At 48.0% G+C, this 23,318-nt stretch overlaps 1 protein-coding gene across 5 annotated transcripts in view; it reads right to left on the bottom strand.

Annotated features, from left to right (window-relative positions):
• Positions 1–23,318, bottom strand: part of OTUD7B (OTU deubiquitinase 7B) — a 932,635-nt gene that overhangs the window by 607,620 nt on the left and 301,697 nt on the right. The window lies entirely within an intron of this gene.

Raw genomic sequence — 23,318 nt, 5'->3', positions numbered from 1 at the left:
GGATTCTATCTGGACTCCTCCCTCACTCTCAAGAAGCAGGTCAACTCCCTCGCCTCTTCCACCACCTACACTTGCAAACTCATCCGCGCATCTAGACGATACCTTTCCAGTGCCAGCTGCATCACACTAGCTAACGCCCTTATCATGTGTCTAGGCTAGACTACTGCAACGCCCTGTACTCTGGAAGCAATAAATACATCACAGACAAACTTCAAAGACTACAGAACAATGCCCTGAGAGCAGCACTAAATATCCCATTTAGAGAGCACATCACTAACTGCAGGAAAAAGGCTAACTGGCTAAAAATAACAGACGGAATTCTACTTAAAACAGCATCCCTCACATCTAAATGTCTTAACAATTTAGCCCCCCTGTATCTAATGGAAAAAATCAATAGGAAACTTTCCACGCAACCCACGAGACCTGCCAACACCTTCAAACTAGAAATTCCAAGGTTTAAACGATCCACCGCGGGAGGAACTAGCTTTCCTGTCAAAGCTGCTCACTGCTGGAACAAATTACCTCTTGAACTTAGAACTGAAGAACCATACCCGAAATTCAGGCACAAGATAATCAATTGGCTGCCAGCCAATGACACATAACTTTACCTACACCTAGCTTACTCCCACCTAGCCACTACCGATTTGTTGCCTGGACACCCCAAGGAGTTCAGAGTATGCTCGGATTTGCAAACTTCTATCGGCGCTTCATTCCAGGATTCTCGCAACTAGTGCACCCCATCACCACTCTGTTGCGCAAAAACAAGCGTTTTCAATGGTCCGAAGAAGCTGAGAAAGTCTTCCAGGAACTAAAACAAAGATTCATCTCAGCCCCGATCTTGAAACACCCTCGTCCAGATCTACCGTACGTGGTCGAAACGGATGCTTCCAGTTTGGCAATGGGCGCAGTCCTTTCACAAAGGGATCCCGAAACGGGTCAACTGCACCCGGTAGCCTTTTGGGCACGGAAATTTACGGCTCCCGAGCTGAACTATGCGATTACGGACAAGGAACTGTTAGCCATCAAGGCGGCCTTCAAAGCCTGGCGACATTACCTCCTCGGAGCTAGACACACCATCACAGTAATTACCGATCATTGCAATTTACAGTACTTGAAGGTGGCAAAAGCCCAATCATCTCGTCAACTACGGTGGGCATTATTTTTTGCGGAGTTTGACTTAGTAATTACCTACCGACCTGGCTGTCGAAATGGAAAGGCAGACGCACTGTCCCGTATAGGAGTAGACGAGGAAAACGCCAATCCCGACCCAGTGCCTATCATTCCTGTTGAGAACATTCTTGGGATTACTACGTCTCTAACATTAGAAGACGTTCAAGAGAGTATCTCTCATCTCATGGATTCCAACACCTAAAGGATTGGCCGACCAAAAGTCCTCACCATTCGGTCACCAACCAACTACCCTATTTTCGAGGACGTCTATCTACCCAGCAGAGAACTTCAGGAAAAAGTAATCTCACATTACCATGACTCATTAGTAGAAGGTCACCCTGGAATTACAAAAACTGAGGCCAAGGTCAAACGACAATTTTGGTGGCCAACATGGCGTAAGGCCATCAAGCAGTTTGTGCTATCCTGTGGAGTTTGCGCTCAAAACAAGGCCCAAAAGAAAAAAAATCACCAGGCCTGCTTCAGCCATTAGACATTCCACCAACGCCTTGGCACACACTATCTCTTGATTTTATAACAGACCTTCCTCCGAGTAACAGATTCAACACAATTTCAGTAGTGGTGGATTTGTTTTAAAAAATGGCCCACTTCATCCCGTTAAAAGGACTACCCTCAGCTTCAATTCTGGCTAAAGAATTTCTGGAACAGAACGTCCGAATTCATGGATTCCTTTCCATTCTGATCTCAGACCGTGGCAGCCAGTTTATCTCACGCTTCTGGAAGAAGTGTTGCGAGTTAAATCAAATCGACATAAGACTTTCCACCAGTCACCATCCCCAAACCGATGGTCAAACAGAGAGAACAAACTAGACCTTTGAGCAATATATCAGGTGCATGTTACATCAAACTGAAGGCAGCTGGAAGGATGTTTTATGGATCACTGAGTATGCCTATAACAACTCACTCCATTCCAGCAGAGGTCAAAGTCCCTTTTATACAATCTACGGGTTACACCCACGAACTTCCAACCTTAACCCGCCACAACTTCTGGAAATGCCAGCTCTGAAAAGTTTGCACTCTACCATCTCCCAAGCCTTCAAACAAGCAACAGATCTAAGGCAGGCTAAGGAAAGGTACAAGAAATCAGCCGACGCACATAGAAGTGAAGCTCCAAGTTATCAGGTTGGGGATAAAGTCTGGTTGGCATCAAAGTACATACCCGTTGAAGAGCCTCGTACCTTCAATCCCAGATATTTGGGTCCGTATACCATGAAGGCCATAATCAATCCAGTGGCTATGAAATTGGACTTACCCCCGCACATGAGAATTCATCCAGTGTTCCACGTCTCACTTTTGAAACCGGTGCAACCTGGAACACGAGTTGTGAAACCACCGAAACCGGTCACAGTGAACGGAGAAGCTGGGTTCGAGGTTAAAGAGATTCTGGACTCAAAAATCACCAAATCAAAACTCTTTTCCTTGATAGACTGGAAAGGGTACGGACTGCATGAAAGATCATGGGAACCTAGCGAGAATGTACATGCTCCACGGTTATTGAAAAGGTTCCACCGTAATCACCCAAACAAACCAGGACCAATGAGTGGTTCAGCCATTAGGGGGGCTTTAGGGGGGGGGGGGTGGATAGTGCTGTCGTGGTGCAGGCACCCAAAACCCTGAAACTGGTGGGGCCATCCTGGACTTTGGCCCCCTTGGGGGCTTATCAGGCTCCAGCCAGGCTCACCTGGACTCAACCCTGGCGCTGCTGGCGCCAGGCTCATGGAGGTGTTAGTTACATGGTCCATTAACTTGGCTCTGAGAGGCTGAGCCATTCAGTTCAGGGTGTGGCCTGGAACTACTTTACCTGAGAGAAGGGATACGGAGAAGAGGACTATTTTCTTGGAACTACTTGCAAGGCTATTTAAACCGCACCCAACAATCTGAACATGCTTTGCGTTATTCTGCACTCCTGCAGCATAACGCTCACCGTGTCAGATCAGTTCTCGCTTCCTTCTGCCACGCCCGTCCAGAGTCTTCCATCCATCAGCACCTGCGAACAGAGGATAACAGGAGTTATTTAAGCATTGAAGGCCTTACCTGCAGTACATCTAGATCTCATCTCCTGCTTTCCCACGGACCGCCGCACCTGCAGAACAGAACGAAAAGCACCCTCTCGGGTAGCTACTCACCTGATCGGCCCGCTGCAGGAACTTCATCGGACAGTTCTTCACTCAGCAGTGCGCCGTTGCTCGACACCGCCACATGGATATTCTATTCTTCTTCCTGGACTTGCGGCGTACCTGCTGAACAGAAAAGGACAAACAGGTTAGTCGCAAGTAGCAAAGGAAAGCTACAGAGGCGAACATCTGCGCGCCCAGCACAGCGCTATAGTTACCGGCAGGAATCCTGAGCATCGTTGTCAGGAGGGTCATCCATCATTCGAAGGTCGCTTAACACCGTACCTGTAAGACAATAACGGACATTAGTTATCTTGAACAGAAAGACTTAAAGGCCGTCATTCCAAGCAGTTATTGGAATAGAGACTTACCTGCTTACTCCCGGGCCTTCTACTTCAGCAACTTCCTTCGGATCAGTGACGTAACTCGATCCAGGAAAGACTGTGAACCGCGCTCCTGCCAGAGTGTGCAGGACGGAGAGCTCGCCCATTAAAAAACAGAGGTGAGCGAGAAGAAGTGAAGGATAGACCGGAAGGAGGTGAAACCACTGACCACCTCCCTTCGGTAGCCAATATCTTGTTTCGACATACAGGCCAACATCTCCTGAAGCAAGGACTAAGGGGGGACGCAAGTTAGCATCACCAACCAAGCAGAGCAGCATCAGGACAGACAACAACCTACGCACACGAGCACGCCCCCGTGGAGACCAGGTGAGCGTGACACCCGCCATCTCAATTCCCCTTACCCCCTCCGATTCCCTTATCTTAATTATAAGGGGCTCCAAAAATATGGCGTATAGCAGAGGTGAGAGGGGGCATCCCTGTTTCGTACCCCTTGAGATCTCCACCCTATCCGTGACTTCTACATTTATTGCTATTCTAATCGCTAGGGAGTTGTAATTGGCTTTTACCATGTTTATAAAATGTTCCCCGAATCCCATGTGCTTCAGTGTTTTGAAAAGGATGGACTATTCTACACGGTCAAATGCCTTTTTCAGTGTCTAATGAGAGTAATATTGCTGGTGTGTGGGTAATGCCTATTTTTTCTATCAGATGGGTTACTCTTCATAAGTTGTCATGTGTTTGCCTACCTGGGATGAAGCCTGATTGATCTGTGTTTATTAGGGTCGGGAGGAGGGGTGATAGTCTGGTTGCCAGTACAATAGTATACATTTTTGCATCCAGATTTATTAAGGCTATCGGGTGATAAGAGCCCGGGAGAGTGGGGTCTTTACCTGTTTTTGTGGAACATGAGGACTTTCGCTTCATTCATGGATGGAGTTAAGTTTTCACTGTCCTTGAATGTGTTGAGCAGCCTTGTCAGGATCGGAACCAATATGTCTACATATTTTTTATAAAACGTGTCCGTAAAGCCATCCAGGCCTGGTGCCTTTGAGATTGGAAGGCCCTTTATTGCCCTGCTGACCTCTTCTTCTGTAATCCTAGATTCCAGGGCCTGCTTATCCTCTTCTGCTATTGTCGGTATGGGGATAGATTGCAGGAACCTTTTTTTATTTCTCTTCATCCGGTTGCTCTGTTGCAAACAGTTCTTGGTAGAAAGCTTTAGAAGCCTCCCCTATATCCCTTGTATTTGTATGAGGCTTTCCTTAGGCATCTTTGATGTTCAATATCGTCATCGATTTCTGTTTTTCCCTGAGTTGCCTTGCTAGGTATTTGTCCGCCTTATTGGCCCTGACGTAGTATCGTTGTTTTAGGTAGAGGAGGGATTTCTCTGCTTTTTTGTTGTGGAGCATCTCTAGTTGTCCCTGCACGTGTTTCATAGCTTTCTTGAGGCTTCTTGTGGGATGGATTGTTAGCTCCCCTTGAATTTCTGTTAATTTCTTCTTGAGCGTTCTTTCCCATTCCTGATGCTGTTTGACTTTGGTGGCTTTTAGCGCCATTATATGACCCCTACTTACTGCCTTAAAGGCTTCCCAGACTGACCCCAGTGGGACTTCTCCATTGTCATTTAGTTCAAAGAATTCTTTGATTTTGTCCCTTAGTTCCTCCCCCAGTACCTGGTCCGTTAGAATGTCGGATGGCAGTCTCCATCTCCAGAGGCCTCTCCCCTTTCCGGGGGTCTGTATATCGAGCCATAGCGTGGCATGATCTGATAGAGCTATTGATCCCTTTTCGACACCCAGGATCCTCCCAACCAGTCCCACAGACACCCAAAAATAGTCCATCCTCGACATCGTGTTATGCACGTGCGAGTAGTACGTGAATCCGCCCTCTTGTCCCATCAATTCTCTCCAGGCATCTCGTAATGCCATCTGTTCCATCCTTTGTCTAAGTTGTTTGGATGGGGTCCCATGCGCCTGCATTCCCCCCGCACTCCTATCCAGACTGGGTTGCCAGGCCAAGTTCAGATCTCCTCCCAGTATTATCTCGCCCTTTGCGAATTCCTCTAGTTTCCCCAGGGTGTCTCTAAGGAATCCGTCCTGCCCAGAGTTCGGCGAGTAAATTGCCGCTAGGGTGAACCTGTGACCTTCTATTGATATATTGACAAATGCGAACCTCCCTTCCCTGTCTATTCCAGTATCTATAAGGTTTGCCACCAGACCCACTTTTGCTGCGATCATCACTCCTGCTCTTTTTTCCCCTGCATTTGCCTGCGCCCAAATCGTGTAGCCTCTGAGGTGTACTTTCATTTTGTCCAGGGCCTTAATATGTGTCTCCTGGAGGAGCATAATGTCTGCATTTTCACTTCTTACCAGAGCCTCAATTTTTTTCCTTTTCACCGCAAATTCAGCCCCCTTACATTTTGTGAATAGATTCGGAGCTTCCCCATCCTGTCTAATCTGCTGCTTCGGCCTTCGATCCCGCATGTTGGGATCCCTTCGCTCTTCCGGAGTTTCACCCACCCTGTTCGCCCCCTCCCCCTAACTGCCCAACTCCCCCTCAACTGTGAACAAAAATTCAACTTCTATCCCGAGCAGGGCCCGGGCCCCTATGGTTGCTAGGGCGTTACACCCATCGCTCCCTGCCCTCTCATAACTCAGGATTAACTGTGCAGGGAGTCCTAAACCCCGCGTCATCCTCCGACCTAAGTGGTGTCCCGCCAGGCCTCTTGTTACATGGTGTTCTGAGGTTTTCCGATACTACTTCTTCCGCCCTTTCCATCAGATGGATGAGCTGTCATACCTGATTACATCTCTCTATTGGTCCCCTGATGGCTTCCCTGCTTTCCCCCCATCCAATTGGTTTCTTCTTTTGTCGTACCTCTTCCCATCCTCTTGGCCTTTTGTGCGGGTCCCCTTTCGTCCTGACAACACTCGCGTCCGTCTCTTCCATTTGCATGTCCATTATATGGAGGCCTTCCTCACAGGTGGTCACTCTTCTCTGCTTGCCCTCCCACTCAAATAGTAGACCGAATGGGAATGTCCATTTGTATCTGATTTCTTTCGCCACCAATTCCCTCACCAGTGGGGCCATCTCCCTTCTTTTTAAGAGTGTCGCCGAGGCTAGATCTTGGTACAATTGTATTTCCACTCCGTTCATCCTTATGTGGTCAAGCTGCCTCGCTTTCCTTAGGATCTGTTCCTTTTGTGGGGAGGATGTAAGTGCCACTAATACGTCCCTTGGTCTTTCCCCTGGAGCGCCAGTTCTTTTCGGACCCATCCTGTGGATTCTATCTATCCCAATGTCTTCTGGTTCTTGTGACTCAATTATATCTCTGAATACCTCTTGTATCGCGCCCTTTGTCAGTCACCGATTCAGGCACAAACTTGAGGCGGATATTGGATCTGCGGGAACGGTTCTCCAGATCTTCACATTGTATTTCTAAGTTATGGGTGAGTCTAACCAGGTGTTCTTGTTTTTTCACTGTTCTGTTTCGCTTCCTCTTCTATATTTTGTACGATTCTCTTCACAGTGTCTGTCCTTTCCTCCAGTTTGGCCACATCAATTTTCAGCTCTTGTACCACCTGCTTCATCTCGTTCCTCATTGAGGCAAATTGGTCCTCGACTGTGGACATGAACTTGTGCTGGAGCTCCGCGAACCAGGCCCGCATATCGTCCTTTGACGGCGGAAGGGTGCTCTGGTTTGGGAGGTTTGTGTCCGTTGAGGGTTCTTCACCTGCCCTGTCTTTTGGGATCGCCGATGCGTCCGAGGACCACTGTTGGAGCAGACTTGTGTCCTGTTTGTGGGCTTGCGGCGTGGGTTGTAAGGTGCCCCCTTTCCCCTTCGCCCGTGACATCTTTCTTGCTTGGGAGGGTCTTGTGCCGTTCCTGGATGCCTCTCGGGGGGGGTAGTGGTGGGACAGCTTTATGTGGTCCCCCTCATAACCACTGGTATTGTTCCTTCTTATTGTGTTCATGCAGCCAGGGCCGCCGTGCCCCTGTAAGGTGCGTGGGTCTGTTTCGTATAGAGGAGAGTATTATGGCCTCTCCTGTGTCCTCCCTGGTTGTGGGGTTTGCCCGGAGTTATGATGATGTCTCAAGACCTCTCCCGTGGAGCCACGGCCCCCCCTCTGCCTTATTTGCTTTATATTTTTATGTGGAGATTGGGAGGGGGGGGCGGCGCTCCGCTGATCGGGGGCCTGCTCCTTACTTGATCATATCCACCTGTCTCGGGCCTTGAATACCGGGGAGACGGTGGGGGGCGCTTCTGCAGGCACGCTCACCTCAAAGTCTCCTGTCCTCCGCGACTGGTGCCTGCCGTGCCGTGTCAGCGGGTAGTGCCTCCTCCTCCTCCTCCCCCTCTCGTACGACTCCCCCGACGTGCCGGGGCCCTGTGTGCCTTGTTGCTGCGTTGCCAGTGGGGGGCCCGCTGGCGGTCAGAGGGGTGTTTCCCTCCGGCCTGTCTCGTGTGGGGGGGCACTCGCGGCTCGTCCGGCCAGTGCTCCGGTGCTCCTGCTGCCGCTCTGCTTCCGACGCATGCTCCTCCGGGGGGCACGTGTGTTCCTCTTCGCGCCGGAGCGGCTTTACTTTTCTTCCTGTGGCGGCGGATCTCCCCCCGGGTCTGTGTGTGCTCGATACTGCCGGCTGCGCTCAGCGTTGTCTCCTCTACTGGGTCGAGCGGGCCTCCCTCGGAGGGGGAAGGGCGGTAGCTTCTCTCGGCGGGCTGGCTCCCCCGGAGGGGGTGTTGCCGGGTCAATCTCTGCTCGCTACCGAGTCTCCAGGTACTTGGGTGCTGCTGCGGTGAGTCCGGTGCGTGAACGCTCAGAACTGCGCTGTTAATGTGCTTTTTTGTTTTGGGCCCGGCGGGAGCGCGATCTAGACGCGACCTCCACCGCCGGCGGCCATCTTGGAACTTTCGCAATATAATTTATTTAACAAAAAAGCAGTTGCCATTAAAGGCAGTATGTGAAAAGTAGTCCCTTTAAAAGAGCATTCTTTCATAATAAAAAAGCACAATTCTTGTGCTTTTTCTGTCCCCTGCAGATATTACATGATGAAGCTATGAATTTTTATTTTGACTTATGGCAGAATAATAGAAGGGGTTCTCAGAATTCAGACAAGAATCCCCTTTTCTGATTAAGGTGGTTCAATCACTGAATCCACTGAAACCAGTTGACTTTGTCCTGGAGATTATGTCAGAATAAGTATATAACCAGGACCTTGGCTCTGAAGACTGCCTTATAATAAATACACAACTTGTTCTTTGAGCCACCACTTAAGTCAGCACTATTTGTTTTTTCGTGGCCTTTGCCTTACAGTTCTTATAATTTAAGCTTTTGAAATCCCATAAATCACTAAGATAAAGTGCCGACCAAATTATTTGTTGGACTTATAAGTGTGCATAGTTCCTTGGGACCTGTACACTTAGGCTTTTTTTAATTTAGGGCATATGAACATTCAAAATTAAAGTTGCCAAGACCGTATTTCAGAACCATTTTTAAAACACTTATAATAAATTTTTGCATTTTTTTTTTTCCATTTTCTAGAGGTAACAAATATCTGTCTTGAACCAGTCAAAACATATGAGAATAGGGTCAACTTCTCTCTATCTTTCCCTAGATAGGCGGCCCACCACTGACATCTAGGGTTGGCCTTATGCTACATCATATGTACAATTAGTTTCTTTTCAGGGACGTGTAGAAACTAGGCTTTGTCCAGGAAAATTCAATAAGGTATGTCCTCTCTCTTTGTGGTACAAACAAAGAAGAGTGCAACAAAACGTGAGTGGCGTGACCAGAAGAGGTTGGGGATAAGACTAGATCCCAATGAAAAGGAACAGGCTTAGCAGGTGACGAACTGTATGTGAGAAGTTGAAGAAAGTATTTGGCAAAGGTGTGGGTAAGGTCAAGGGCATGAAATGCCAAATTATTATAAAAGGGCAGCGTGCCTGTGCCTGCAAAATTGTGTCTAGTTCCTTTGGTGTTAAGAGAAGGAGTGAAGGAGCTTGAAGTTGTGCTACATGGGTGTGATTAAGGGTTGGTGGTGTACCATGGATTTAACCATAGCAGCATCACATTCATGTTTGTTAACGGGTGCCTTTCTACAATAACACACCTGTTCACCAACGAGAGTTAAACAGGTGTGTTGTTTTAGAAAGGTATCCGTTACCAAACATGAATAAGATGCTGCTATGGAGAGCGGAGGTAAGTTGTTCTCGAACTTGGATATGGCCTCGGCATATCATCAGATTGAATTGGAATGTAGAAAATTAACTGCGTCCATAATGCAGGACAGGAGTTTTCAGTTTTCGAAGGATGCCATTCATTATTATGGTATAAATAGAGCGCAGACTAACCAAGCACTTTACATAGGTATACAACTTTACAGATGCATAATGGAGAGTTTTTCAGAGGTATACAACAGTACAGACATACAGCCAGGGTGGAATTCAGAGGAGCACAGAGGAGGGGTACAGCTGTACTGGGCGGCGGGGAGGAGAGAAGTGGGCCATTTGGTCTTGTATACGCATCATCAGCCTACCAAAAAGTGATGGACAAATTGTTCAAAGGGATGAAAGGAGCATTCTGTTTTCAGGAGGATGTCTTCATAGGGAGTGAGAATGAGCTGATTCTAGAGCGTGTTTTAGAAAAGCTGCAACAGGAGAGTGACAGAGAGGAGAAAAGAGCATTCCGAAAAGAAAAGATGGAGTACCTGGGCCATGAGGTATCCGGATCTGGTGTGAAACCAGACAGCAAAAAGTGCAAGGGAGAGCTACATTCTTTTTTTTAATTTTTTTTTTAGGGATGATCGAATTTGATCAAAAACTTGTTCAGAACTATGCAGATAAAGTGACTTAAAAGAGGGAAGGAGTTTGAGTGGAATGACTTGCATGGAAAAGAGATTTGTAGGCTAAAGGAGAACACTGACTTGGAGAAAGTTTTAAAGAGTTTTGACACACAGAGGAGATATGCGATTACTGTTGATGCGAGTGACAGTGGTGATGGAGCAGTTCTTTCTCAGATAAATGGGAATAGCTATGAAGAGATTATAGCTCATGCGTATAGGGTGTTGAGGTCCAGAGAAAAATTATTTAGTGTTGGATAAAGAAACCTTGTTCTGCCATTGAGCTGTGGAAAAATATCACTACTTTGTGCGGGGTGTGGAATGAGTTATACGGATAGACACTGTGAAGACGCCGGAGTGGGGGTCAGTACTTCCGCTCCCTATTTGGACGAGGAGAGGCACAGAGGACCCCTGCCGAGATTCTCAATATTGGTACGTGGTCGAGCAATCAAGGCCTAGCTTCTCAGTAGGTGATGCGAGCTGGTTCTTAAGTACAGTGTAGTCCCCAAGCACCCACAAAGGAATGTCCACACACTGTATTGGTTAAAACACAGTCTTTATATAATTAATAGTCAAGGTTATATACAATATCACGATAACACACTTTGTACTCGGTTAGCTAGAATGGCAAATATACAATTCTACGTGGTACCACAGTTGCTATTAAATCTCTTTAAAGTGCATCAACTGTACGGTTAAATGGCACACAAATCAAGTCGTAAAGGAAACCAACAATAGAGGTAAGAGGAAAGCAGTTGGTTAGAGCTATTGGCAGAATTCTGGCCCCTACCGAGACACAGTTCTGTGTGGAGATCCCCCCCACCTGGGAAAGTAGTAGAATAAAGAGATATCACAAGCCCAGTCCATATATTATTCACAAGAGATTTTCCAATAGTTCTGCAACCCCAAAGTACCTGGCATTGTAGCGTTCCTCGTCAGGGAATCGATGGCCCTTCTTGAGTGTCCTCCATTTAAGGCAGGAGTCACGGGTTGTCGAACATCCGACGAAGAACAGGGTGAGCTATGGCGTGTGGGATACCTCGATGTTGATAGTTCTGGACCGCAAAGAGTTTGAAGAACTGTGGCCCAGCAAGGGCATTGAGTCATCGGCGTCTGTGGTCTTTGGGTGGCGGGAAACCAACTGGTGGATGCTCCTCATCGCATCAACGGTCTGGCCTTCACCAGTGGGATAAAGCGGCGACGATGTGGACGAGAGCGTCCTTGGATCAAGAGTTCTTAGGCAAACAGGAGCACGGCAGCTCCAGTCGGCGACGGCGGTCGTAAACAGTGCCGGACAACTGTCGATCACCCCCTTCTTCTCAACACTCTTTCTTCCTTTGGATTCAAAGGCTCTATTCTTAACCTGCTATCCTCTTACCTCTCCTCCTGCTCTTTTACTGTTTCCTGGGGAGGCCGGTCCTTTCCAACCCAGCCTCTGGAATACGGCGTACCCCAAGGTTTGGTGCTTGGCCCTTTCCTTTTCTCACTCTACACCTCCCTCCTTGCCCCTGTTATCTCCTCGTTCGTCATTTCCCACCATTTCTATGCTGACGATACTCCGCTCTTCCTTTCCTTCTCTTCCTTCTCTACCGACCTCCACCTGAAACTCTCTTCCTGTCTTACTGCCATAAAAAACTAGATTTCTTACCGCTTTCTTTCCCTCAACACTGACGAGACTGAAGTTGTATTCTTCCCCTCCAACTCTCTTCCCCCTCCCTCTCCTCTACCTTTCATTCACTTTCCTCCTTCTAATCTCCCTATCTCTGCCCACGCTCGCAACCTAGGCATTCACTTTGACTCCTCTCTCTTTTTCCCCACCATATCTCTCTCACCTCTCGTGCCTTTCGCTACCACCTCTTTAATATTCGCAAAGTCCGCCCCTCTCTCACTTTCCATGCTACTAAACTTTTGATCTCCTCCCTTATCTTCTCTCGCCTCTTCTACTGCTCCTCCTTACTCTTTCGACTACCCACTTCTCTTCTTGCCCCCCTCAAATCTATATACCATTTTGCCATCCGTACCCTCTGCCTCCTTACCTCCAGTGACTCCATCCCTGCTTCCCTTTCCTCCCCTGGCTGGCTTCCCTTTCACTCCCAACTTAAATTTCATTTTCTCTGCTTAGTCTTTAAATCTCTCCATGGTCTTGCTCCTCCTTATCTCTCCTCCCTCCTCTCTTTCTACACTCCCTCCCGCTCTCTTCGTTCTGCTGACCACTTCCTTCTCACTGTTCCTCACTGTTCCTCCATTCCCTTGTGCCCCCTCCCGTTTCCGCTCCTTCCAGCTCCTAGCCCCCCTGCACTGGAACTCCTTACCTCTCTCAATCCGCTCTATTCCTACCCTCTCCTCATTCCGCACTTCCCTTAAATCTCTACTTCTCCATTCCCAGCCATGAAACCCCTTCCCCCTTCTTGCTCCCCCTCCTTCCGTTATCTTTTTCCCCTTGATCATCTCCCTCCCCTCCCCCACCACCCCACTCTCACCCTTTTCCCCTCCGTTTCCCACCTCCTTCTCACCCCTCTCAGTCCTACTGCACTACTCTCCCTCTTCCCTTTCTGTATTGTTGGACCAATTTATAATTGTAATTTGCTTCTACTATTAATAATGTTACATGTATCAAGTTGTTAAAATGTTCAGCGCTTTGGTGTAAAGCGCTATATAAACAAAATAAATACAAAAAATATAAACAGTCCGGGCGCTTCTCCTTGGGATTCCGCGGCAGTACCCGTCTCGGGTCGGCAGCATGTCGAAGGTCGGTCTACCAGGGAGCTTTGGCAAAGATCAGCTGATGCACGATGGTCCCTCGTAGCTCTGGAAGAGGGCGCCTAACCAGGTCCTCTCTGGGTCAGTTCTTGGAGACACAGCAGATTGATGAAGGAGAGCAACAGCAATTCTTCTCTTCCAGCAGGGCTTCAAGGTCAAGCGTCAGTTTCACTCCAGTTACTCTTCGCAGTTTGGACTTCAGCTCTGAACACTTCTGAACACGATTCCTAGCAGTGAGTGGTCCCCACATATACCGTTGATATCCCATTCATTCCGCTGGGTCACACTCCAGCATCCAATCACTACGAAGGGCATTCAGCAGTCTGTCAGCCAATCAGGCACACGGTGCATTCAGGCCAATCGTCTCCATCCAGACACTCATAACACAGAATGTGGATTCGGACAAGTACCACGCCATTCAACACGACATACTGCATTCATACCAGTTTCGGGCAGAGCTGTCTCAGTCATTGTGTCAAACACCAGATACCAGACATCCACAACAAGAAGTGCATATTCTTCACACACTCCATTCACCCAGGTCCCACCGACAGGTGTAACCACAACATGCGGTCGTTGAGAAGGCTCCAGCCATTCTGGTCGGCACTTCCCCACACTACCATTTATGGAACTTCCACCCAACAGCCAGTCAGGGGGAAGGGACAGAGTCAGGGCTTCCCGGGACTTCGGGAAGATCAAGGTAACAGGTGATGGAAGGCAAGAGGCCGCGGGGGCCATTTTGTCTCCATCAGGAATCTACCGATTCCAATGACAGGGCCTGGGCATCCCAAAAATGGAGGACACTCGGGGCACCAGTCATTTCAGCACGGAGCTGCCACCAGCCCGTACCCTGCTCTGTGGTGCCATAAGGGTATCCCATGGGTCCTTCACCAAAACCAAAAGAGAGCTGCACCGCCAGGAGTCCCACATGAACTCCTGCACGGAAAACATGACAGAACACACAATAAAAGGCAGTAAAGGACAAGGATACGGAGACCCTGTCCCTCCGATGCATTTACAGCATCACAGACACTAAACCACTAAAGTGTATCTTTGAATCAAATGGAATGAGTAAGCTGGGTGACAAGGATGCATCACCAGTTTTGTGTGGAGGTCATTTCTGGTCGTGAAAATGTGCTAGCCAACCATTTGTCAAGATAGAAGGCTTAAGAAAAGTGTTTTGAGGACATTTCTGACATGGTGCTTGTAAACCATAATGGCATTCTGCGGAAAGAGCAGTGGTTGGAACCTGTGAACAATGATGAGGCTTTAGTGCGTGTTATGGGTTATGTGGAATTAGAATGGCCAGGTAAGTGGATGTTTAAACAGGCTGAAAAGGCCTTTTGGGAGGTTTTTGATGAGTTGTGTTTGGTAGGAGGTCTGTTATAGCGTTGGGAGCGTGGTGTTCCCCTATGTAACCAGAATAGGATTGTTGATGCGGCACATGAGGGACACTTGGGCATGACCCAAACTAAAGCAGTTTTAAGAAGTGAAAATTGGTGGCCAGGATTTGATTGGGATGTTAACAGGAGGCTGGCGGTTTGTGTGGAGTGTGGAAAGGTGGGAAAAGGGGATCTTGCCAGGGCGCAACCCGTGCTGAAGGTGAAGGTGCCCCAGAGGGTATGGGATGATTTGGCTGTGGAAGTGCTAGGACCAATAGAAATGGGGAGAGGATTAGGAAAATGCATTATTGTTCTGGTAGACTTGTTATCTCGTGGACGGAGTAGAAAATTGTAAGGGAGACCAGTGGCTAAACTGTGGTGGAGTTTATACAGAAGGTGTTTGCGAGTAAAGGAGATCCAGGCAGTATTCTCATAAATAATAGGACACAGTTCACTGGTGCTTATTTCCAGGAATACCTGAAGAGATGTGGTATAAGACACAAGAGGACGGCTCTATACCACTTAGAGTAATGGCATGGTGGAAAGGATGAATAGGTGTATTATGGAAGCTATCCGGATGGCGTGTGTGTGGTAAGGATTGGAAAGTGGCGGTACAGGAGAGTGCATTGCCACTGCATGCTTACACAGGCATTAGTCCATTAGAAATGCGTGGCCAGAAGGTAAATACAAAGGTGGCACTGCTTTGGTTGGGGAGGACGAAAGAATCAGATTGTGTGGTGGAGGAATAACAGAGTAAATTGAATTAACAAAAGGATAAACGGTTGTTGAATGAGAATGTTAAGATGGGGGAAGAAAGTGGCGGTTCAGTCAGGAGATTGGGTGAGGATTACAAAGGGTGTGGTGAAAAGGAAGAGGGACTTGTACTCTGAACCTGGACAGTTGGAGGGTGTGATGAATGTTGCTGAGAGTGAGAGAGGGGAGGTCAGGTGTGGAACATGAATAGGGTTGCAGCAGTGAGAAGGAGGTTGTATTGAGGAAAGGAAAGAAGATGTGTTGTGAAGTGTCTTGGAATTTGGAACCCCTGGTGGAATGTGTATGGGGGAACTGAGTTTCAGGTTCCTGGAAAAGAGGTTGTTGGAGTGGAGCTTGAGCAAGGAGGTTGTGCTGGGGGTCACAACATGGATTATTGTACGAATAAACTGTCAAGATAACCTTGCTGCATCTGCAGTCTGCTTCATATTAAATGCTAAACTGATACAAGTACCAGAAATATTTACTGGATAAGTAACATTCGTCTTCTGGGGCTCGCAAATCTGTTTAGACTCACAAGCTATGCATAGACTAGTGAGCAGTGATTGTTTTTGGAGGTGGGCATGTTGATCGTAACAGAAAATAAGTTACGTAGCACTGATTTACCTAATTGTGAACCTGCTTGTGACAGTATTGATGCAGTTGCTTTTGGCAAATAGTAGTGTGTGGTAAATGTAAGTACTGAACTCCACACTGCATCTTTGCAAATAATGTCAAGATGAACATTGGCTAGGAATGCAAGTGTTGGTTGTGCCCCTCAGGTGGACCGTGCCTAAGGGGTAGTTGCTAACTGCTTTTGTGCAACTGCCGTCTTGTCTTGTAGCAAATGAAATAACAAATTGGCTTGTTTTCTGTTGCTGCTTGGCAAGATCCATTTTGAACATAACCACTATGCATTTCCAGTGCGTGTCTTAATCATTCTGCTCATAGCAAGCTTTTGGAGAAAAAAAAAAGTCAAGAGCTGACATTTAGTTAGTTAGTTAGTTAGTTGAGATGACATTAGAAATAACTTTGGTGAGACCATTGGTTGTATGCTAAAAAAGTACTTCATCTTGGTGTATTGTTACAGATGGCATGTCTTCCGATGGGCCTCTAACTCACCTCCTCATCTTAAGAAGTAATAGCAATAAAAAAGGCTACCTAGTATGCAAGAGGTTTTATCGAGCATTTGTGTATTGGTTCGAATGGTGGTAGTATGAGACTAAGACTTTGTTTGAATCCCAGCTTGGAGCAAGAGGATCCACTAGTGGGTTTATGCTTTTAGCTCATGTAAACAAATGTTGTGAGCACACAAGATTCCTCAATTTTTTGTAAAGGGGGCTGTGGTATATGAGGAAGGATACATCAAACAAGCGAGTACATTAACCACTAGCTACCCACCTCTAACACACCCAAGGGAAAGGCTACTTATCAGAAATTATCCTCACAGTGGAATTTTCATACAATTCTGTCTACCACCACGGTCAAAAAGTTATCTTAAACATATTTTACAAGATGGAGAGAAAACAACACTTCACACTTATGGCTGTAGTTTACATCACAATGTTTACAATCTATCAACATTGGTTATTTAGCGTGATGTTAGTAATAGTGGGACTGAATCATATAACTATTATACACAAATATGATGCCATTATACCATATAGCTTGTGAGTCTAAACCGATTTGCAAGTCTCCATCTTGTCCATTACGGCTTTCGTAAATGATGAACACTGTATATGGCTTTTTATGTTGTTTTTACTGTTATGTTTGGAGTAAATATTGATTAAAATATGTTTAAGATAACTTTTTGACCGTGGTGGTAGACAGAATTGTATGAAAATTCCACTGTGAGGATAATTTCTGATAAGTAGCCTTCCCCTTGGGTGTGTTAGAGGTTGGTAGCTAGTGGTTAATGCACTCGCTTGTTTGATGCTTTTAGCTCATTACATAAACCCATTAACCACTGGCACTTTACACCATGAATCATTGGTGCTGCGATGTGGCATATGCTGTCAAGTATGTGAAAATGTCCACTGCTGTGAAATCCATGGGTTGATTAATTGTTTCGCACACCAAATAAACAAATTTCCATTTGGTAAAATAGCATGTGCATGTGTTAGGTTTGCATGCTTCCCTGAGGATAGCCATGCATCGTGGGGGAATATTTAAATGGATGAACTCTAGGACTTCAGGGTCAATGCTGCAAAATTCAGTTTGTGGTTCTGGGCGAGTTTGCTGCTGTGTCAGCAAAGCGTGCATCAGCCTTAGTTTGAGTGGTGGCCCCTCTGTCATAGGCATCAGATTGGGTTACCATACGTAGGGAGCTCACATCTAAGTATTGGAGTCATGCTCCCTTGTAGAAGATTTTGCATTACTCCGAGAATCAGTGGTGTTGGGGTTAAATGGAGAAAGCAAGTGTCCCTAAACGTGTCATCTACAAAGCATTGCCCAAGAACCCCTCGTCTGGGTATCTCGAGGTGAACCCATCACATTTTGCATTTGTATTTGTCTCAAATACCTATGTTGGGAGTGCACCACTGGATAAAAGAAAAGTAGACGAAAAAAAACTGTCAGAGTACCTGTGCTGAACTCCAACTGTTGCTCATGTTGGAATTGTCTGTCGAGACGGTCTACCAGAATATATTCCAATCCAGGACCATACTGCACCTGCAACCAAATGTTCTTGTAGATGCTCCAGTGCCAGGTGTGCTTGGCTATTTGAGACAATGCTATCTTTCCCCCTCCTCCCCCATTTAGATAAATCATTGCAGTAGTGTTGTGTTATGAGAACACTCATGCTGTGAATGTGTGCCTAAAAAGTCTTCAATGTTTTTGTATTGCTATGAAGTATATAACACCGATGTGCTAAATGTGTCTCTTTTTCAGTCCATCTCCCCGGGGTTCTGGGTGGGTGTGCCTCGAGAGGCATCTGTATTCATGGTCACTCATGCAGACTGAGAATGGTCTTCACATTCCCCGGTTTCCTGTGACCACTGGGAACAGAGCCACTCTTGATAAGATCTAATTTGAAGCTTTGCACATAACACTAGGTAAATGCAGGATGCCCTCATACCGGTCAGTTTTATTGACTTCCTTACTGTGATCAACATGGACAACTGATAAAGATAACTAATGCTTGAAGTTCCTATCCCTTTCACCTTGAAATATAGACCAGCACCTTGTCTGAACTCCACACCGAGAAAAATATTTGTTTTTGATGATAAACTTTATTTGGGCACATTTATGGTGAATTCCAATGGTCGGTATAGAGAGATTATTTCCTAGTGCGTTTTGGCAGCATTGCTTGGCGCTGTCTCCAGTTCTCCAGACACAAAGACTGGTATGCCCTGTGTGCAGAGGCGAAGCCATCGCTGAGATTACCTTTGTGACTACATGTGGCATTGACTTTAGTACAAAAGAAAGACTTGGGAACAAGCAGTATCTGTGGCCTGCCTTGAACTGGAGAAGCTTCAATTGCTTTACTGGTGTGAGGAGGGAGTTACTAGATGGCCACCTTCTGGATAGGTTTTGCATCTTTTGCCTACAAGAGTAGCTGATGTTTGGGTTTTGTGTGGCCTTTCTTTGGAAGAATGCAGTATGGAGGAGTTTTTAACTCCACACAAGGCTTGGCACACGGTCTACCACCCACTCGTCTGAGGAAACGCCCTCCCATAATTGGGCAATAGCAGTTATCCTTTCATGTACATAGGAAGGGGAATCTCATTGTCCCGGGAGGAAGCAAGATGACACGAAGCAACACAGGTTCGATCCCCAGGTCCGCGCTTAGAAACCTCTGGGTGTTTAAGCATGTTATAAATACGCAACTAAGACAAAAAAAACAAAACTACGCAACTAAAACGAACAATTCCTGTAACAGCGGCTAGATTCTTGTGGGCTGTGTGAGCGCTTTAAAAACGCAAAATAAAAAATAAAAATTGAGGAATTCACTTTTTTTCGTGCTGTTCTGACTTTGGCAGTAGCACTTCTACCGTGGTAGGTCATTCAGTACGACTGCTGTCGTTGAGACCATGGTGTTTGGACACATTAAACATCCCGATAGGTTTGTGGAGGCATTGACCTCTGATTTGAGACATCCACTTCTGGTACTTGAAGTGGTGCAATTAAATAAAATAGGCCCTGTTAATGTGACAGGGACTTCAGCGCGATTATTTCTGCATTCGTTTTTTGTAAGGAGACCCTGAGTCTTTAGGTTCTTCTAATACATGCATGTTCTGGTTAACTCTTGGTGATTCAGAACCTTTAAGCATCATGCCCCTTGCACCTGTACCTCCAGATTTGCCCATGTTAAGAGTGTCTAATGAATGGCAAAATAGTGGAGGGTTCTCAGGTAATTTTCACAAGATCGGTAGTGCCAGACTACCGATGGAATTAATTCAGCGCATGTAGGAAGGTGGAGCAATGACAGCGTACGTCACAAAAAGAGGCTTTATGGTCTTTATTAAAGCAACAGTACAGCATCTGAGGACGGATAAATGCCTTTGGGTACTAGGGAAAGGATCCAAAGGGAAAAAGGAATACATCTATAAATCTGTGTCATGGATGAGAGTTGGGTCCTCCAGGTGCTCACCAACTCAGGATAGGCACTTTCATAACATTCAAAATGTAGTCATAATCTTAAAAGTCTGTCGTTCCAGGGTCACCCTCAACTAATAAAAAAATTCACAAGATATATGGCCAACACAAAAGTTAAAACCTATCCTTAAGGAGTCCTATGTTCTCTTGGCTAATCCTAAACTACAACAAAATGATTTTAAGGGAGCCTTTGTGCTACTGTGTTGTACCTATAGCCAGCTAATTTGAAGCAATAGACCTGGAAGATTTTTTTCTCTGCATTCCAACAATTCTTACCAGCAAAGGAACGCTACTAGGTTGAAACTTGAGGATCCAAGGATGTCTGGTTAGGTGAAGCAGGTATGACTTGCAGTGCGACAGGAGAAGCAGTAAGAGCTAAGAACCAGTGCCTTTGAAAGTACAAAAATAATAGCTCATAAGGAACACCCAGACCTTGCATCACATTTCCAGCCAAAGGATACAATGATGTAGCACTTGGTGCACCCACCTTCTCCAGCATGGGGTCTGGCATGGATTCACATGCTCATGAATATTCCCCATCGTCAGGCTGGGAATCCTTGGTAAAGAAAAAATCAGTTTCAGTTTCGTTTCTGAACTGTCTTTCTCCTAATAACCAATCAATGGTCTCTGGGTCATACTGCCCCAAGCCAATGACTGCCCTCTACCTAAGCCCCTTCTCTGGCAGCCATCTTCAGATTTTTACCGCACATTCAAGTGTTGGGAGTCCTCGGGCTATAGCTCTCGAGCTTTTACTGCGTTTTGCGATTTTTTCGAGCCTCAAGCTCCACCTACTTCCGATCAACAGGGACCCGTTTTGGAATTTTCTACGCCCCTCAAGGGCATAGTTTCCGTCAGGTTTCACTTCTTGGAGGATTCCGGAAGATCTTTGAGGCCTACACTGCGTGGACATGGCCCTGGACAAAGGAAACACGACGCCCAGATCCAAGCTCTTCGGGAGCTGCCCTGGATGCGGATTGCAGAATGTCTTCAAGGAGGATGAGCATTCCAGATGCCTCTACTGCCTTCGCGAAGACAAAACGCACGTGGAGAAGGACTGAGTTTTGCAAGTACATGTCGGAACGGACTATGAAGGATCAGCGTATCCGCCTCACCAACTGGCTGGAAGGGAAGAGCCCAACAGTAGGTGAGAAGAAGAAGAAGTCTGAGCGGTCTTCTAAGACCTTTGAGGGCGCTCCGGCAACGGGGGCTCAACAAAAGGCAAAGCACTGCGAGTCCGCAGGCACCGGAAGCGCCGATCAGTTGGGCTCCTCGGTTGCTAGGCAGGGTGCACTTTCACCAACGCCATCAACTAAGAGGAAAACGGAGAACCCGGGTAAGCTTCGGGAGAAGTCCCGGTCGATCCCGACGGAGACAGCTGAGGGGGAGCGAGGCGGTGACCCTCCCCCCAAGGTGAAGGCCTCAAGCGCATCCAAAGTCGTGAAGGCCCTGATTCACCCGACCAAGGCCTCTATCGAGGGAGTCGTGGCGGCCCTGGCGAAGTCTGTGGAGGCTACCCCAGTGGCGGCGACCTCGGGGCCCAGAGTTTCCCTGCCACCACGGAATCCTCTTTTCAACCCATAAATAAGACCCCCGTGAAAACCCTGGTGGAAAAAGAGTGGGGGCCCGGTGGCCATCACAGACACAGATACAGCCTCTGAGGAGGAGCTGGCTGGAGTCGCGAAGATCCTGAACAAGAAGTTCGAGGAGGTCCGGTCCCACGGGAGGGATCCCGGCGAGGCAGACGAAGAAAGACGGTGGTGCCGACGAGGAGCCCGTGGAGGCGGAGGATTCCACTCCCCAACCGTTGCTCCCATCGCAGCCGGTACCTGGGCCACAGGACAACTCGGGAGCAATCTTGATGGCGATCCAGTCCTTGTGTACGGAGATAAGGACAAGGTTGCCCTTACCCGCAACGGACGATCCAGCAGAGCCTGGACTGATGGGAAGCCCTCCAAGCAAGCGGAGGAGAGTTCATTCACCCCTCCCCCCCCACCCGCCCTTCCAGCCTTCACGGCCTCTGCACCCCTCATCTCCTTCCCCTGATCCGAGGGATGACACGGGAACAGAGACAGCCACGACGGGGACAGATGACGATGGTGACGACGGGATGGGCATTCCATCACCACCTCCTCTGGCCTCCCCGCCCTACAAAATTGGCTCCTTCCACTCCAGGATCGCCAGGGCATCCGAGCTCTTCCAGCTCTGCCCCGAAGAACAGAAGAAGGAAGGCTTCCTCTATCAACGGCATGAGGGCAAGAGGAAGACAGTGCTCTCGGTTCCATTACTTGATGACATCTGGGCCGAGGGGCTGTCGCTCCTGAAGAACCCGTCCACGGCAACTGCCAAGAGAGACCGGTACGAGAAGAAGTACCGGGTCCCGGATTCCGCCCCCATGTACATTAGGGCGCAGCCGACCCCGGATTCGGTCGTCTCTGCGGTGGCCAAGAAGAAAGCGGCGGGGGCGACGGCTTCAACTTTGGCCTCCCCACCGGACGGCAAGGGGATGAAACTGGACACCATGGGACGGTGGGTCATCTCTTCGGCCCCGCCGACGATTAAAGTGGCCAACCCTCGCGATTGTGGCCCGCTACAACAGGGAGCTGTGGTTTAAGATCGCTCCCCCGCTGGACTTCCTCCTGGACGACAAGAGGGCTGAGGCCCTGGAGATCCTACAGGAAGGCGAGGTGGCGTCGGACCACGCCATAACGGTAGCCACGGACATTGCGGACACCGGTTTTCGCCAGATGGGCAACAGTGTTTGCCTTCCCCGGCATGGTTGGCTCAAGGTAACCGATTTCCGCAAAGACATGCAGACCAGAGTTCTGGACATGCCTTTCGAAGGGAACAACCTGTTTGGCAAGACAGTAGACGAGTCACTGCAGGCCATCAAGGCCGACACAGACGGCTCGGGCCTTGGGAGTGTTGCAGCAACGACGACCGCCCTTTCGGAACTCCGGAGGCAAGCAAGGTGCCTCCAAAGGATTCGGCAGCGGCTCCTCGACGTACCACCAGGCGGCCCGCTCCCCGTCGCAGGAGGCCTACAAAGGATGCAGCAAGTCAGGAGGATCTCGTTGTCATCGCCAAGGAGGCCAGGGCGGCAAGGCCGCTGCCAAGCAGGACTGAACCGGCCGTAGCACCACGGTGGGAGGCCGGCTGGCGAAGTTTGTCAGCGTGTGGGAGTCCATCTCCACCGACCGATGGGTGCTGGATGCCCAGGCCCGCGGGCACACACTCGAGTTACTAATGAAGTACCCCCGCATTCCACCCATGGCCAGGAAGGAAAACCACGTCCCTAAACTGCTGCTGGAAATAAGGGCGATGCTGAAGAAAGGAGCCATCGAGCT

Source organism: Ambystoma mexicanum, chromosome 1p, assembly GCF_040938575.1.
Source record: "Ambystoma mexicanum isolate Mex_15411 chromosome 1p, UKY_AmexF1_1, whole genome shotgun sequence".
NCBI classification, from domain to species: Eukaryota; Metazoa; Chordata; class Amphibia; order Caudata; family Ambystomatidae; genus Ambystoma; species Ambystoma mexicanum.
Note: the sequence above shows the minus strand (reverse complement) of the source record. Positions and strands in the feature narration are given on the sequence as shown.